Here is a 17,881-nt window from a genome sequence, read left to right on the forward strand (position 1 = left end):
AAAGACACGGAAAAAAGATGGTATATGTTGCAAACTTAAAAAGTGGTAGAATAGTATCAAATTGTTCATAGATATATTTTTAAATAGGTCACTTTACAATATCTGTTATGTGTACTTTCAGATACTATGAATCCAAGAATCGTGTGTGCGTGTTTGCGCATGTAAGCATGCACTTGGGCTAGAGTTTATGGTAAAGAGAGTTTTAGGTAAACTTTTACCTAAAATTGGAGTAACTCCAGCTTATACACTCTTTTGTGGTTTTCTAGGAGCAGGGAGCTGCATGCCATACAACCAGCAAAAGACAGAGCAACAAGTAAGGCTTTATGAAAGTTGAGGGGATTCCAAGGGAACAGACAGAAAGGTAACTCTAACGTCCACTAATCTTGTCATATAAAATTAGTTTAGACACTCATTGGAAGGCAAAATCGTTGACTCTATTTCCCTTTTAATTAAGGTTAGTAATTCTAATCATAATAGATGTATTATCTTAACAGAAGAAATGTTTAAAAATATGGATTATGCCACTGTGATCAAAACATTATCCAGAAGCCCTTGGAATGCATTAAGAAGTCTTTCAGAAGTAAGAAGAAACTTTCACACTTCATAATTTTTACTAATAGTCATTATTTTTTATTCCTTGAACTCTCCAAATTGGTTTTCCCTTGGATCTTGAAAAATCAATTACAAATGAGACCAGAGTTTCAAATGATGTTGTTTAATGTGGAAGGGCATGGGGAAATTTACATGGCATGCAGTTATTTATAAAATTAAAAACAAAAATAAATTATAAGTTACATAATCTTACTTGCCTTCTATTACAATGGAAATGTGGCCCTGCTTCTAAAAAAGACAAACCTTCATACTTCTGTCCTGGAATCCACTTGATGTTGCATCCAAAGACATGATTTCCTACAGTTACCCCCTCCTTCAACTGCAATGTTAATTCCTTTCCTCAGGCTCATTTCCATCAGCATTCAAATGTACTTTACAAGAACAATCTTGACAAGATTGCATCCATTACATGTACTCTTGAATCTATCCAGCCCATCTTCTGATTCTACTACTCTGCTAAAAGTACTTCTGTTAGGTTACCAGCTGCAATCTTGCACAACATTGTGCTTGGCTATGTACTTTTCTTAACTGCCTTTCTGTCATTCGCATTTTCTATTTTCTCCTCTTCTAACAAACCTCAGTAATGTTGGAGTGCCTGGGAGCAGATCTAAATTTTCTAACATATCTCTTCCCTGTTCTTAGGTGATTTCATCCACTCCAACAGCTTTAAATAATATCTATTTGCAAATGAATGTTAATTTTCAATTCCAGTCTTGATCGCTCTTCTTATCTTGAGTTTTTTATATGCAACATCCAACATTAAAAAATCACTCTGACTCTTTGAGAAGATGCCGGAAGAGTAAGACATGGAGATCACCTTCCTACCCACAGATACATCAGAAATACATCTACACGTGGAACTGCTCCTACAGAACACCCACTGAATGCTGGCAGAAGACGTCAGACCTCCCAAAAGGCAAGAAACTCCCCACGTACCTGGATAGGGCGAAAGAAAAAAGAAAGAACAGAGACAAAAGAATAGGGACGGGACCTGCACCAGTGGGAGGGAGCTGTGAAGGAGGAAAGGTTTCCACACACTAGGAAGCCCCTTCGTGGGTGGAGACAGCGGGTGGTGGAGGGGGGAGCTTTGGAGCCACGGAGGAGAGTGCAGCAACAGGGGTGAGGAGGGCAAAGCGGAGAGATCCCCGCACAGAGGATTGGTGCCGAGCAGCACTCACCAGCGCGAGAGGCTTGTCTGCTCCTCTGCTGGGGCGGGCAGGGGCTGGGAGCTGAGGCTCGGGCTTCGGAGGTTGGATCCCAGGGAGAGGACTGGGGTTGGTGGCGTGAACACAGCCTGAAGGGGTTAGCGCACCACAGCTAGCCGGGAGGGAGTCCGGGAAAAGGTCTGCAGCTGCCAAAGACACAAGAGACTTTTTCTGGCCTCTTTGTTTCCTGGTGCGCGAGGAGAGGGGATTCAGAGCGCCGCCTAAACGAGCTCCAGAGATGGGCGCGAGCCGTGGCTATTAGCGCGGACCCCAGAGACGGGCATGAGACGCTAAGGTTGCTGCTGCCGCCACCAAGAAGCCTGTGTGTGAGCACAGGTCACTCTCCACACCGCCCCTCCCGGGAGCCGGTGCAGCCCACCACTGCCAGGGTCCCGTGATCCAGGGACAACTTCCCCGGGAGAACAAACAACACGCCTCAGGCTGGTGCAACGTCACGCTGGCCGCTGCCACCGCAGGCTCGCCCCGCATCCATACCCCTCCCTCCCCCAGGCCTGAGTGAGAAAGAGCCCCTGAAGCAGCTGCTCCTTTAACCCCGTCCTGTCTGGGTGGGGAATAGACGCCCTCAGGCGACCTACACGCAGAGGCGGGTCCAAATCCAAAGCTGAACCCCAGGAGCTGTGCGAACAAAGAAGAGAAAAGGAAATTTCTCCCAGCAGCCTCAGAAGCAGTGAATTAAAGCTCCACAAACAACTTGATGTATCTGCATCTGCGGAATACCTGAATAGACAACGAATCATCCCAAATTGAGGAGTTGGACTTTGGGAGCAAGATATATATGTTTTTCCCCTTTTCCTCTTTTTGAGTGTGTATGTGTATGCTTCTGTGAGAGATTTTGTCTGTATAGCTTTGCTTTCACCATTTGTCCTAGGGTTCTGTTGGTCCGTTTGTTTTTTTTTTTTTTTTCACTTAAAATTTTTTCTTTTTTTCTTAATAATTATTTTTTATTTTTTATTTTAATAAATTTATTTTATTTTATTTTATGCTCTTTCTTTTTTCTTTCTATTTTTTCTCCCTTTTATTCTGAGCCATATGGATGAAAGCCTCTTGGTGCTCAAGGCAGGCATCAGGGCTGTGCCTCTGAGGTGGGAGAGCCAACTTCAGGACACTGGTCCACAAGAGAACTCCCAGCTCCACGTAATACCAAACGGCAAAAATCCACCAGAGATGTCCATCTCAACACCAAGACCCAGCTTCACTCAACGACCAGCAAGCTATAGTGCTGGACACCCTATGCCAAACAACTAGCAAGACAGGAACACAGCCCCATCCATTAGCAGAGAGGCTGCCTAAAATCATAATAAGACCACAGACACCCCAAAACACACCACCAGATGTGGACCTGCCCACCAGAAAGACAGGATCCAGCCTCATACATCAGAACACAGGCGCTAGTCCCCTCCACCAGGAAGCCTACACATCCCACTGAACCAACCTAAGCCACTGGGGACAGATACCAAAAACAACAGGAATTACGAACCTGCAGCCTGCAAAAAGGAGACCCCAAACACAGTAAGAAAAGCACAATGAGAAGACAGAAAAACACACAGCAGATGAAGGAGCAAGGTAAAAACACACCAGACCTAATAAATGAAGAGGAAATAGGCAGTCTACCTGAAAAAGAATTCAGAATAATGATAGTAAAGATGATCCAAAATCTTGGAAATAGGATAGACAAAATATAAGAAACATTTAACAAGAACCTAGAAGAACTAAAGAGGAACCAAGCAATGATGAAGAACACAATAAATGAAAATAAAAATACTCTAGAAGGGATCAATAGCAGAATGACTGAGGCAGAAAAACAGATAAGTGACCTGGAAGATAAAATAGTGGAAATAACCATTGCAGAGCAGAATAAAGAAAAAATAATGAAAAGAACTGAGGACAGTCTCAGAGACCTCTGGGACATCATTAAACACACCATCATTCGAATTATAGGGTTCCCAGAAGAAGAGAAAAAGGAAGGGACTGAGAAAATATTTGAAGAGATTATAGTTGAAAACTTCCCTAATATGGGAAAGGAAATAGTTAATCAAGTCCTGGAAGCACAAAGAGTCCCATACAGGATAAATCCAAGGAGAAACACACCAAGACACATATTAATCAAACTATCAAAAATTAAATAAAAAGAAAACATATTAAAAGCAGCAAGGGAAAAACAACAAATAACACATAAGGGAATCCCCATAAGGTTAACAGTTGATCTTTCAGCAGAAACTCTGCAAGCCAGATGAGAGTGGCAGGACATATTTAAAGTGATGAAGGAGAAAAACTTACAACCAAGATTACTCTACACAGCAATGATCTCATTCAGATATGATGGAGAAATTAAAATCTTTACAGACTAGCAAAAGCTGAGAGAGTTCAGCACCACGAAACCAGCTTTACAACAAATGCTAAAGGAACTTCTCTAGGCAAGAAACACAAGAGAAGGAAAACACCTACAATAACAAACCCAAAACATTTAAGAAAATGAGAATAAGAACATGCATATCCATAATTACTTTAATGTAGAAGGATTAAACGCTCCCACCAAAAGACACAGACTGGCTGAACGGATACAAAAACAAGGCCTGTATATATCCTGCCTACAAGAGACCAACTTCAGACCTAGGGACACATGCAGACTGAAAGTGAGGGGATGGAAAAAGATATTCCATGCAAATGGAAATCAAAAGAAAGCTGGAGTAGCAATTTTCATATCAGACAAAATAGACTTTAAAATAAAGACTATTACAAGAGACAAAGAAGGACACTATATAATGATCAAGGGATCGATTCAAGAAGATGATATAAAAATTGTAAATATTTATGCACCCAACATAGGAGCACCTCAATATATAAGGCAAATACTAACAGCCATAAAAAGGGGAAATCGACAGTAACACAATCATAGTAGGGGACTTTAACACCCACTTTCACCAATGGACAGATCATCCAAAATGAAAATAAATAAGGAAACACAAACTTTAAATGATACATTAAACAAGATGGACTTAATTGATATTTATAGGACATTCCACCCAAAAACAACAGAATACACATTTTTCTCAGGTGCTCATGGAACATTCTCCAGGATAGATCATGTCTTGGGTCACAAATCAAGCCTTGGTAAATTTAAGAAAATTGAAATCGTATCAAGTATCTTTTCCGACCACAATGCTATGAGACTAGATATCAATTACAGGAAAAGATCTGTAAAAAATGAAAACACATGGAGGCTACACAATACACTACTTAACAATGAAGTGATCACTGAAGAAATCAAAGGGGAAATCAAAAAATACCTAGAAACAAATGACAATGGAGACATGACGACTCCAAACCTATGGGATGCAGCAAAAGCAGTTCTAAGAGGGAAGTTTATAGCAATACAAGCCTACATCAAGAAACAGGAAACATCTTGAATAAACAACCTAACCTTGCAGCTAAAACAATTAGAGAAAGAAGAACAAAAAAACCCCAGAGCTAGGAGAAGGAAACAAATCATAAAGATCAGATCAGAAATAAATGAAAAAGAAATGAAGGAAACAATAGCAAAGATCAACAAAACTAAAAGCTGGTTCTTTGAGAAGATAAACAAAATTGATAAACCATTAGCCAGACTCATCAAGAAAAAAAGGGAAAAGACTCAAATCAATAGAATTAGAAATGAAAAAGGAGAAGTAACAACTGACACTGCAGAAATACAAACGATCATGAAAGATTACTACAAGCAAATTTATGCCAATAAAATGGACAAACTGGAAGAAATGGACAAATTCTTAGAAATGTACAACCTGCTGAGACTGAACCAGGAAGAAATAGAAAATATGAACAGACCAATCACAAGCACTGAAATTGAAACTGTGATTAAAAATCTTCCAACAAACAAAAGCCCAGGACCAGATGGCTTCACTGGCCAATTCTATCAAACATTTAGAGAAGAGCTAACACCTATACTTCTCAAACTCTTCCAAAATATTGCAGAGGGAGGAACACTCCCCAACTCATTCTACGAGGCCATAATCACCCTGATACCAAAACCAGACAGAGATGTCACAAAGAAAGGAAAATTACAGGCCAATATCACTGATGAACATAGATGCAAAAATCCTCAACAAAATACTAGCAAATAGAATCCAACAGCACATTAAAAGGATCATTTATCATGATCAAATGGTGTTTATTCCAGGAATGCAAGAATTCTTCAATATACGCAAATCAATCAACGTGATACACCATATTAACAAATTGAAGGAGAAAAAATATATGATCATCTCAATAGATGCAGAGAAAGCTTTTGACAAAATTCAACACCCATTTATGATAAAAGCCCTGCAGGCAGCATGCATAGAGGGACCTTTCCTCAACATAATAAAGGCCATAAATGACAAACCCACAGCCAACATCGTCCTCAATGGTGAAAAACTGAAATCATTTCCACTAAGATCAGGAACAAGACAAGGTTGCTCAATCTCACCAGTATTATTCCACATCGTTTTGGAAGTTTTAGCCACAGCAATCAGTGAAGAAAAAGAAATAAAAGGAATCCAAATTGGAAAAGAAGAAGTAAAGCTGTCACTGTTTGCAGATGACATGATACTATACATAGAGAATCCTAAAGATGCTACAAGAAAATTACTAGAGCTAATTAATGAATTTGGTGAAGTAGCAGGATACAAAATTAATGCACAGAAATCTCTTGCATTCCTATACACTAATGATGAAAAATCTGAAGGTGAAATTAAGAAAACACTCCCATTTACCATTGCAACAAAAAGAATAAAATATCTAGGAATAAACCTACCTAAGGAGACAAAAGACCTGTATACAGAAAATTATAAGACACTGATGAAAGAAATTAAAGATGACACAAATAGATGGAGAGATATACCATGTTCTTGGATTGGAAGAATCAACATTGTGAAAATGACACCACTACCCAAAGCAATCTACAGATTCAATGCAATCCCTATCAAACTACCACTGGCATTTTTCACAGAACTAGAACAAAAAATTTCACAATTTGTATGGAAACACAAAAGACCCCGAATAGCCAAAGCAATCTTGAGAACGAAAAATGGAGCTGGAGGAATCAGGCTCCCAGACTTCAGACCATACTAAAAAAGCACAGTAATCAAGACAGAATGATACTGGCACAAAAACAGAAATATAGATCAATGGAACAGGATAGAAAGCCCAGAGATAAACCCATGCACATATGGTCACCTTATCTTTGATAAAGGAGGCAAGCATATACAGTGGAGAAAAGACAGCCTCTTCAATAAGTGGTGCTCGGAAAACTGGACAGGTACATGTAAAAGTATGAAATTAGAACACTCCCTAACACCATACACAAAAATAAACTCAAAATGGATTAAAGACCTAAATGTAAAGACAGACACTATCAAACTCTTTTAGGAAAACATAGGCAGAACACTATGACATAAATCACAGCAAGATCCTCTTTGACCCAGCTCCTAGAGAAATGGAAATAAAAACACAAACAAACAAATGGGACCTAATGAAACTTAAAAGCTTTTGCACAGCAAAGGAAACCATAAACAAGACCAAAAGAAAACCCTCAGAATGGGAGAAAATATTTGCCAATGAAGCAACTGACAAAGGATTAATCTCCAAGATTTACAAGCAGCTCATGCAGCTCAATAACAAAAAAACAAACAACTCAATCCAAAGATGGGCAGAAGACCTAAATAGACATTTCTCCAAAGAAGATATACAGATTGCCAAAAAACACATGAAAGACTGCTCAATATCATTAATCTTTAGAGAAATGCAAATCAAGACTACAATGAGATATCATCTCACACCGGTCAGAATGGCCATCATCAAAAAATCTGGAAACAATAAATGCTGGAGAGGGTGTGGAGAAAAGGGAACCCTCTTGCAGTGTTGGTGGGAATGTAAATTGATACAGCCACTATGGAGAACTGTATGGAGGTTCCTTAAAAAACTAAGAATAGAACTACCATACGACCCAGCAATCCCACTACTGGGCATATACCCTGAGAAAACCATAATTCTAAAAGAGTCATGTATCAAAATGTTCACTGCAGCTCTATTTACAATAACCAGGACATGGAAGCAACCTAAATGTCCATCATCGGATGAATGGATAAAGAAAATGTGGCACATATATACAATGGAATATTACTCAGCCGTAAAAGGAAACGAAATGGAGTTATTTGTAGTGAGGTGGATGGAGTTAGAGTCTGTCATACAGAGTGAAGTCAGAAAGAGAAAAACAAATACAGTATGCTAACATATATATATGGAATCTAAGGGGGAGAAAAAAAAAAAAAAGGTCATGAACAACCTAATGGCAAGACGGGAATAAAGACACAGACCTACTAGAGAATGGACTTGAGGATATGGGGAGGGTGAAGGATAAGATGTGACAAAGTGAGAGAGTGGCATGGCCATATATACACTACCAAATGTAAAATAGATAGCTAGTGGGAAGCAATGGCATAGCCCAGGGAGATCAGCTCTGTGCTTTGTGACCCCCTTGAGGGGTGGGATAGGGAGGGTGGGAGGGAGGGAGATGCAAGAGGGGAGAAATATGGGAACATATGTATATGTATAACTGATTCACTTTGTTATAAAGCAGAAACTAGCACACCATTGTAAAGCAATTATACTCCAATAAAGATGTTTAAAAAAAATCACTCTGAATATCAAAAATAATATTAAGCATAATAGATTCAAATTAGAACTCTTTCCTCCTCCCCAATCCTGCTCTTCTCTTTTTCTTCCTCTCGAGAGGTCTATGTCAGACTGAAGCCGAAGACTATGAATCATTCTCGATTCAACCTTTTCCCTCGTTAACATCTTGGTGAAATTCACATCCAACCCAACAATGAGGACAGTTGCATGTTCTAAATTTTACCACTTTTTGTCTTTGAATTTTTCTAGCAACCTCGACTCTCACTTGTTCTGCTATAACAATACCCTAACTCTTATTCCTGATCTAAGTTTTCCTCCCTATCAACCTAGCAGCCAAAATGTGCTTTTACAATTATAAATCAGATCACGTGAGCCCTCTGTTTAAAAAGAAATAAACAGAAATACAAAACAGAAAAAGGCTCACAGACATAAAAAAGAGATTTATGGTTACCAAAAGGGTGGGTGTGATAAATTAGGTGTTTGAGATTAAAATATATACACAACTATATATAAAATAGATAAATAACAAGGACCTCCTGTATGGCACAGGGAACCATACTCACTATCTTGTAATAACCCCTAATGGAAAAGGACCTGAATATAATATATACATTATATATGTCTAATGTATATAACTGAATCACTTTTATAAAATATCACTTATATAAAATATGTATAATTGAACTCTATGTGTAACTGTATGATATATATACATATAAACTGAATCACTTATATAAAAAATATCTATTTATAGTATATATATAATATATATGTATAACTGAATCACTTCTGTAAAATATCACTTACATAAAATATGTATAACTGAACTCTATATATAAGTATATAAACTGAATCACTTATATAAAAATATATATATTTATATAGTATATATATATAATATATATGTATAACTGAATCACTTTGCTGTGTGCCTGAAACTAACACAATGTAAATCAACTATATTTCAATAAAAATTAAAACAACAAATAAACACATCAAGTCAAAATGATTTCCCACAACCTTCATGACTATAAATGTCTGTGTGCAACCTACCTCTTCAGACTCTCCTCTCTGTCCTTCCTTGGTCAATGCTCTATGATTCCATAAGACTGCTCCTTCCTGTATTTGCTGTGGCCATTTAAGAAATCTTTTCCCCAGGCTCATCCCATGATTAGTTCTTTCTTCTCACCTATGTCTCATCTCATAGGAGATCTGCAGGGTCTTCTTATCCACATTCTCTAAGAGCCTTTTCATATCTTCCTACTTTGATCACTCTCTGGCACACACTTGTGACTTATTTCCTCCTTCCCACCCACACTAACATTGCTTACTTACTTGGCCTTCTATATATTAATATACTATCTGTTTTCTCCCTCCTCTCACCAAAGTTTGTCTAATGAGAGTAAGAACTTGGTAGTCTTGCTCTTGTACTGTCCTTTGTTCTAGAACAGCATGTCACACACAGCAAATGCTCTGAAGGTGTTATCAAGGGAATAGATAAATTATAAATTCAACTTGCTTAAATTCATAAAAGCCTAGTAAACACTGAAACAATATATAAATACTTTTCATAATTGTTATTTTATTAGGGATATCTTATGAGTTTCTGACGTTTTGTTTTTTACAACTCTTGAAATTTTACACAATAAAATTATGTTCATACAATTTAATAAAAATAAATATTAAAAGTTAATGCTAGAGCATATTTTTAATAAAAGAGTTAAATGATAAAGACCTTTTCCAGGTCTGATATATGGTATAACATGAATAAACCATTCTGGAGGACAGTCTGGCAGTTTTTAAAAAGCCAGCCATACACATACCATACTAATCAGCCATCCCACTCCTACGTATTTACCCAAGAGAAATAAAATTGTGTGCTCACACAAAAAGTGTACATGAATGATCACAGAAATTTTATTTGTAGTAATTAAAAACTGAAACAGACTAAATTTCCATAATCAATTGAATGGATGAACAAAATTTTGTATATCCATAAGTGGAATCTTACTCAATAATAAAAGCAATGAATCACAATACCAATGAGTATTAAAATCTAGCCAAATATATATACTATATAATATATATATAATATTTAGTTCCACTTATATAAATGTCTAAAAAATACAAACTAATCAGCAATGACAGAGAGCCAATCAGTGCTTGCATAGGGACAGAATGAGAAACGATGAGGAAGGCTTTGAGTGTTATAAAAATGTATCCTGATTGTGATTTTTGTTCCATGAGTATATACACATATCAAAACTCATCTAATTGTATAATTTAAATCTGTACAGCTTATTTTACACAACATAGTCTATAAAAATGCAAAAATAGATGAAATCCCACTGTGAAAATTATTTATCTCCTTGATCTTTCATTATGAAACTCTTGAATTGAAAGTAAACTTCAACAGAAACCTCTTCATTCTTAGTGCTAATGCATGTACCAAAATGCATGGTGATAAGTACTATTGATCCAATACATTTTTTGTGTGTGTTAGGTATATATTCCCATGTTCATATGATGATTGTTCTATTCCAATAATCTTTTTCTCTGTCAAATGGATCAGACCTTCATGCAGTAATAGTAACTTATTTGTCAGTCAGTAGAAAAGTATATTTTCTATTTAAAGTGTAGTTTTCCTGCCCTCTGAGCAATTTGCATTAATTTCTTTTTGATAGCTTGATTCCAGCTGCTATCATCAATTCCAAAGAGAAATTATTTAGATATGAAAGCTCCAGCTATATAATTATTTAAAAAATTATAACAATTAAAAAAATCTGATATATCCGGATAAACAAAAGATATATTCAGTATTTTCTCAACACATCACAGTTTTTTATTAAAGTATTTGCTTAGTACATGTTGCTCTAATATAATTCTTCATATATACTTCTTTTTTTGATTAAATTTGTTTTAATATTTTTCAATACCACATGATAGACAAAAATATTGAAGTAGAATCCTTACTGTAAAAGAATAGTCAAAATAGAAGAAATAATATAACAAAAAATTTAAAAAGATAACACTCATTTGTAAGCTGCTTTACGAGGTCATATTTATCTATTCATCAAATAGTATTCAAGATTTCTCTTTGCTGAACACTATGCAAGGCAATAGGAATACAAAAATGAAATCACAGAACCTCTGTCTTTTTTTGCTGGCAAAAGAGCTCATATAAAGTTACTTATAATAATAAATGTGAACAAAATCTATGGGAAAGTAGCTGAGCATAATGGTTAAAAATGCAGGGTTTTTTTGAGTAAGAAAAATCTGAATTTCTATCCTTGCCTTAATACTTTGGGTAAGTTACTTAAAATGTCAAGAATCAGTTCCCTACCTTAAAAATGTGACTAATAATACCTTCCTCACAGCTAAGGACTAGTGAGGAAATGTTTTCCAGCTGCTATCAAGTTCTTGGCATGCTGGAAAAGATCAATATATTTCATCCCTTTTTGCCTCTAAGCTCTCAGAGAGGAGAAATATTTTTTATATCTTGTCCACAGTACTTAAAACAGCCCTGTCAAGTGTGCTCCATGAGTACCTGTGTCATAAATTATAGAACTTGTTTGTCTGTTCGTTTGTATGTTTGCTTGTTTTTAATTGTAGCTGTTGCTGTTTCCTTGTTTTTGTCTTTGCTATTTGTCTTGGGTTTTGTTTGTCTGTTTTCATTTGTTTTCTTCCTGCTCTCTTTTTTCTTTTTCTTTTCCTTTTTTCCCCTATTTTGTTGAGCTGTGTGGCTTGTGGGGTCTTCGTTCCCAGGCTGGGGGTCCGGCCTGAGCTTCTGGGGTGAGAGTGCCGAGTCCAGGACACTGGAATGCCAGAGATTTCCCAGCACCATTGAATATTAATCGGCAAGAGCTCTCCCAGAGGTCTCCATCTCAACTCCAAGACCTGGTTCCACCCAACTGCCTGCAGGCTCAAGTGCTGAATGCCCCATGTCAAATAACAAGCAAAACAGGAACACAAACGCACCCATCAGCAGACAGGCTGCCTAAAGTTGTACTAAGCCTACAGACACCCCAAAACACACCAACTGATGGGGCCCACCCATCAGAGGGAAAAGATCCATCTTCAACTACCAGAATGCAGGCACTAGTCTCTCCCACCAGGAACCCTACACAAGCCAGTGGACCAAATTCACCTACTGTGGGCAGGCACCAGAAGCAAGAGGAAATACGACTCTGCAGCCTGCTGAAAACAGACCTCAAACACAGTGAGTTAGACAAAATGAGAAGTCAGATAAATATGTTGCAGATGAAGGACCAAGGTAAAAACCTACAAGACCAAATATAAAGAAAGGAAATAGGCAATCCACCTGAAAAATAATTCAGAATAATGATATTAAAGATGATTCAAAATTTTGGGAATAGAATGGAGATAATACAAGAAACATGTTACAAGGGCCTAGAAGAACTTAAGAACATATAAACAGTGATGAACAACACAATAACTGAAATTAAAAATACACTAGAAGGAATCAATAGCAGAATAACTGAGGCAGAAGAATGGATAACTGAGCTGGAAGATAGAATGGTGGAAGTAACTGCTGCAGAGCAGAATAAAGAAAAAGACTGAAAAGAATTGAAAACAGTCTCAGAGACCTTAACAGCAAACACACCAACATTTGAATTATAGGGGTCCCAGAATAAGAAGAGAAAAAGAAAGGGTCTGAGAAAATATTTGAAGAGATTACAATTGAAAACTTCCCTAACGTAGGAAAGGAAATAGTCAATCAAGTCAAGGAAGCACAGAGAGTCCCATACAGGATAAACCCAAAGAGAAATATGCCAAGACACAATTTAATCACACTATCAAAAATTAAATACAAAGAAAAGCTATTTTTTTTAAAAAAGGGAAAAGCAACAAATAACATACAAGGGAATCCCCATAAGGTTATCAGCTGAACTTTCAGCAGAAACTCTGCAAGCCAGAAGGGAGCGGCAGGATACATTTAAAGTAATGAAAGGGAAGAATGTACAGCCAAGATTATTCTACCCAGCAAGGCTCTCATTCAGATTTGATGGAGAAATCAAAAGCTTTAGAGACAAGCAAAAGCTGAGAGAATTCAGCACCACCAAACCAGCTTTACAACAAATTCTAAAGGAATTTCTCTAAGAAGGAAACACAAGATAAGGAAAATACCTACAAAAACAAACCCAAAACAATTTAAAAAATGGTAATAGGAACATATATACCAATAATTAACTTAAATGTAAATGGATTAAATACTCCAACCAAAATACACAGAATGGCTCAATGGATACAAAAACAAGACCCGTATCTATGTTATCTACAAGAGATCCACTTCAGACCCAGAGACAAATACAGACTGAAAATGAGAGGATGGAAAAAGATAGTCCATGCAAATGGAAAACAAAAGAGAACTGGAGTAGCAATACTCACATCAGACAAAATAGACTTTAAAATAAAGACCATTACAAAAGAAAAAGAAGGACAGTAGATAATGAACAAGGGATCAATACAAGAAGAAGATATAACAATTGTAAATGTTTATACACCCAACATAGGTGCACCTCAATACATAAGACTAATGCTAACAGCCATAAAATGGGAAATTGACTGTAACACAATAATAGTGGGTGACCTTAACACGCCACTTACACAAATGGATAGATCATCCAGACAGAAAATTAATAAGGAAACACAAGCTTTAAATGACACATTAGACCAGATAGACTTAATTGATATTCATAAGACATTTCATCTGAAAGCAGCAGAACACAGTTTCTTCTCAAATGCACATGGAACTTTCTAAAGGATAGATAACATCTTGGGTCACAAATCAAGCCTTGGTAAATTTAAGAAAATTAAAATCATACCAAGCATCTTATCCAACCACAAGCCTGTGAGATTAGAAATCAATTATAGGAAAAGAGAACTGTAAAACACAAACACATGGAGGTTAAAAATATGCCACTAAATATCAAGAGATCACTGAAGAAACCAAAGAGGAAATCAAAAATACCTAGAAACAAATGACAAATGAAAGCAATACGATCCTATTTCAAGAAACAAGAAAAATCTCAAATAAAGAACCTAACCTTACACCTAAAGCAACTAGAGAAAGAAGAACAAAGAAAACCCAAAGTTAGTAGAAGGAAAGAAATCATAAAATCAGAGCAGAAATAAAAGAAATAGAAATGAATAAAACAATAGCAAAGATCAATAAAACTAAAAGCTGGTCCATTGAGAAGATAAACAAACTTGAAAAACCTTTAGCCAAACTCATCAAGAAAAAAAGGGAGAGGACTCAAATCAATAAAATTAGAAATGATAAAGGAGAAGTTACAACTGCCAACACAGAAATACAAAGGATCATAGAGACTACTATAAGCAAATATGTGCCAATAAAATGGATGACCTGGAAGAAATGGAAAAATTCTTAGAAATGTACAACCTTCCAATACTGACCCAGAAGAAATAGAAGATATGAACAGACCAATCACAAGCACTGAAATTGAAACTGTGATTAAAAATCTTCCAACAAACAAAAGTCCAGGACCAGAAGCCTTCACAGGTGAATTCTATCAAATATTTAGAGAAGAGCCAACACCTGTCCTTCTGAAACTCTTCCAAAATATAGCAGAGGGAGGAACACTCCAAACCCATTCTACAAAACCACCAGCATTCTGATACCAAAACCAGACAAAGATATCACAAAAAAAGAAAATTACAGGCCAATATCACTGATGAACATAGATGTAAAAATCCTTAACAAAATACTAGCAAACAGTATACAACAGCACAATAAGAAGATTATACAACATGATCAAGTAGGGTTTATCCCAAGAATGCAAGGATTCTTCAATATACACAATTCAACCAATGTGATACACCATATTAACAAACTGAAGGATAAGAAACATATGATCATATCAGTAGATGCAGAAAAAGCGTTCGGCAAAATCCAACATCGATTTATGATAAAAACTCTCCAGAAAGTGGGTATAGAGGAAACATACCTCACTATAATAAAGGCTGTATAAAACAAACCCACAGCAAACATTATTCCCAATGGTGAAAAATTGAAAGAATTTCTTCTAAAATCGGGAACACGTGTGCCCACTCTCACCATTATTATTCAACACAGATTTGGAAGTCCCAGCCATGGCAATCAGAGAAGAAAAAGAAACAAAACAATATAAATTGGAAAAGAAGAAGTAAAACTGTCACTTTTTGCAGATGACATAATACTATACATAGAAAATACTAAAGATGCCACAAGAAAACTACTAGAGCTAATCAATGAATTTAGTAAAGTCACATGATACAAAATTAATGCACAGAAATCTCTTGCATTCCTATACACTAACACCAAAAGATCAGAAAAAGAAATTAAGGGAAAAATCCCATTTACCATTGCAACAAAAAGAATAAAATACCTAGGAATAAACCTACCTAAGGAGACAAAAGACCTGTATGCAGAAAAGTATAAGATACTGATGAAAGAAATCCAAGACAACACAAACACATGGAGAGATATACCATTTTCTTGGATAAGAAGAATCAATATTGTGAAAATGATTATACTACACAAAGCAATCTATAGATTCAATGCAATGCCTATCAAATTACCATGACACTTTTCACAGAACTAGAACCAAAAATGTTTACAATTTGTAGGGAAACACAAAAGACCTCTAATAGCAAAAGCAATCTTGAGAAAAAAGAAAAATACAGACCTGGAGGAATCAGGCTCCCTGACTTCAGACTATACTACAGGGCTACAGTAATCAAAACAGTGTAGTACTGGCACAAAAACAGAAATGTAGATCAATGGAACAGGATAGAAATCCCAGAGACAACCCAGGCACCTATGGTCATCTATGACAAAGGAGGCCAGAATATACAATGGAGCAAAGACAGCCTCTTCAATAAGTGGTGTTGGGAAAATTGGACAGCTACATGTAAAAGAATGAAATTAGAACACTCCCTAACACCATACACAAAAATAAACTCAAAATGGATTAAAGACCTAAATGTAAGACTGGACACTATAAAACTCTTAGAGGAAACCATAGGAAGAGCACTCTTTGACATAAATCACAGCAAGATCTTTTTTGATCCACTTCCTGGAATAATGGAAATAAAAACAAAAATAACAAATGGGACCTAATGAAACTTAAAAGCTTTTGCACAACAAAAGAAACCATAAACAAGACGAAAAGGCAACCCTCAGAATGGGAGAAAATATTTGCAAATGAATCAATGACAAGGGATTAATCTCCAAAATATATAAATAGCTCATGTAGCTCAATATCAAAAAAAAAAAAAAAAAAAACCAATCAAAAATGGGCAGAAGACTTAAATAGACATTTCTCCAAAGAAGACATACAGATGGCCAAGAGGCACATGAAAAGCTGCTCAACATCACTAATTATTAGATAAATGCAAATCAAAACTACAATAAGATATCCCCTCACACCAGCCAGAATGGTCACCATCACAAATTCTACAAACATTAAATGCTGGAGAGGTTGTGGAGAAAAGGGAACCCTCTTGCACTGTTGGTGGGAATGTAAATTGATACAGCCACTATGTAGAACAGTATGGAGGTTCCTTAAAAAAACTAAAAATAGGGCTACTACTACTGGGCATATACCCAGAGAAATCCATAACACACACATCCCAATGTTCATTGCAGCACTATTTACAATAACCAGAATGTGGGAACAACCTAAATATCCATCAATAGAGGAATGCATAAAGAAGATGTGGCACATATATACAATGGAATATTACTCAACCATATAAAGGAACAAAATTGGGTCATTTTTAGAAATGTGGATGGGCTTAGAGACTGTCACACAGAGTGAAGTAAGACAGAAAGAGAAAAACAAATGTATATTAAAGCGTATATGTGGAAACTGAAAAAAATTCATATAGACAATCTTATTTACAAAGCAGAAATAGACACAAGCATAGAGAACAAATGTATGGATACCAAGGGGGAAAGGAGGGATGAGGTGGGATGAATTGGGAGATTGGGATTGACCTATATACACTATTGATAGTATGTATAAAATACATAACTAATGAGAACCTGTATAGCATAGGGAACTATACTCAGTGCTTTGTGGTAACCTAGATGGGAAGGAAATCCAAAAATAGGGGATATATGTATATGTATAGCTGATTCACTTTGCTGTACAGCAGAAACTAACACAGCATTGCAGAGCAACTATACTGTAATAAAAATTTAAAAGTAAATAAATAAAATTAACCCAGTGTTTGCCTAAGTTCAAAATTTCCCACAGAAGGCTAGTGGGAGAGCAAATATAATTTTAAAATCATAGATACTTAGAGCTGAGAAATCAGGACCCAGAGTCAAGGTGTGGCTGGAGTCC

The sequence above is a fragment of the Balaenoptera physalus genome (assembly GCF_965194825.1).
Source record: "Balaenoptera physalus genome assembly, chromosome: 9".
Classification (NCBI taxonomy): domain Eukaryota; kingdom Metazoa; phylum Chordata; class Mammalia; order Artiodactyla; family Balaenopteridae; genus Balaenoptera; species Balaenoptera physalus.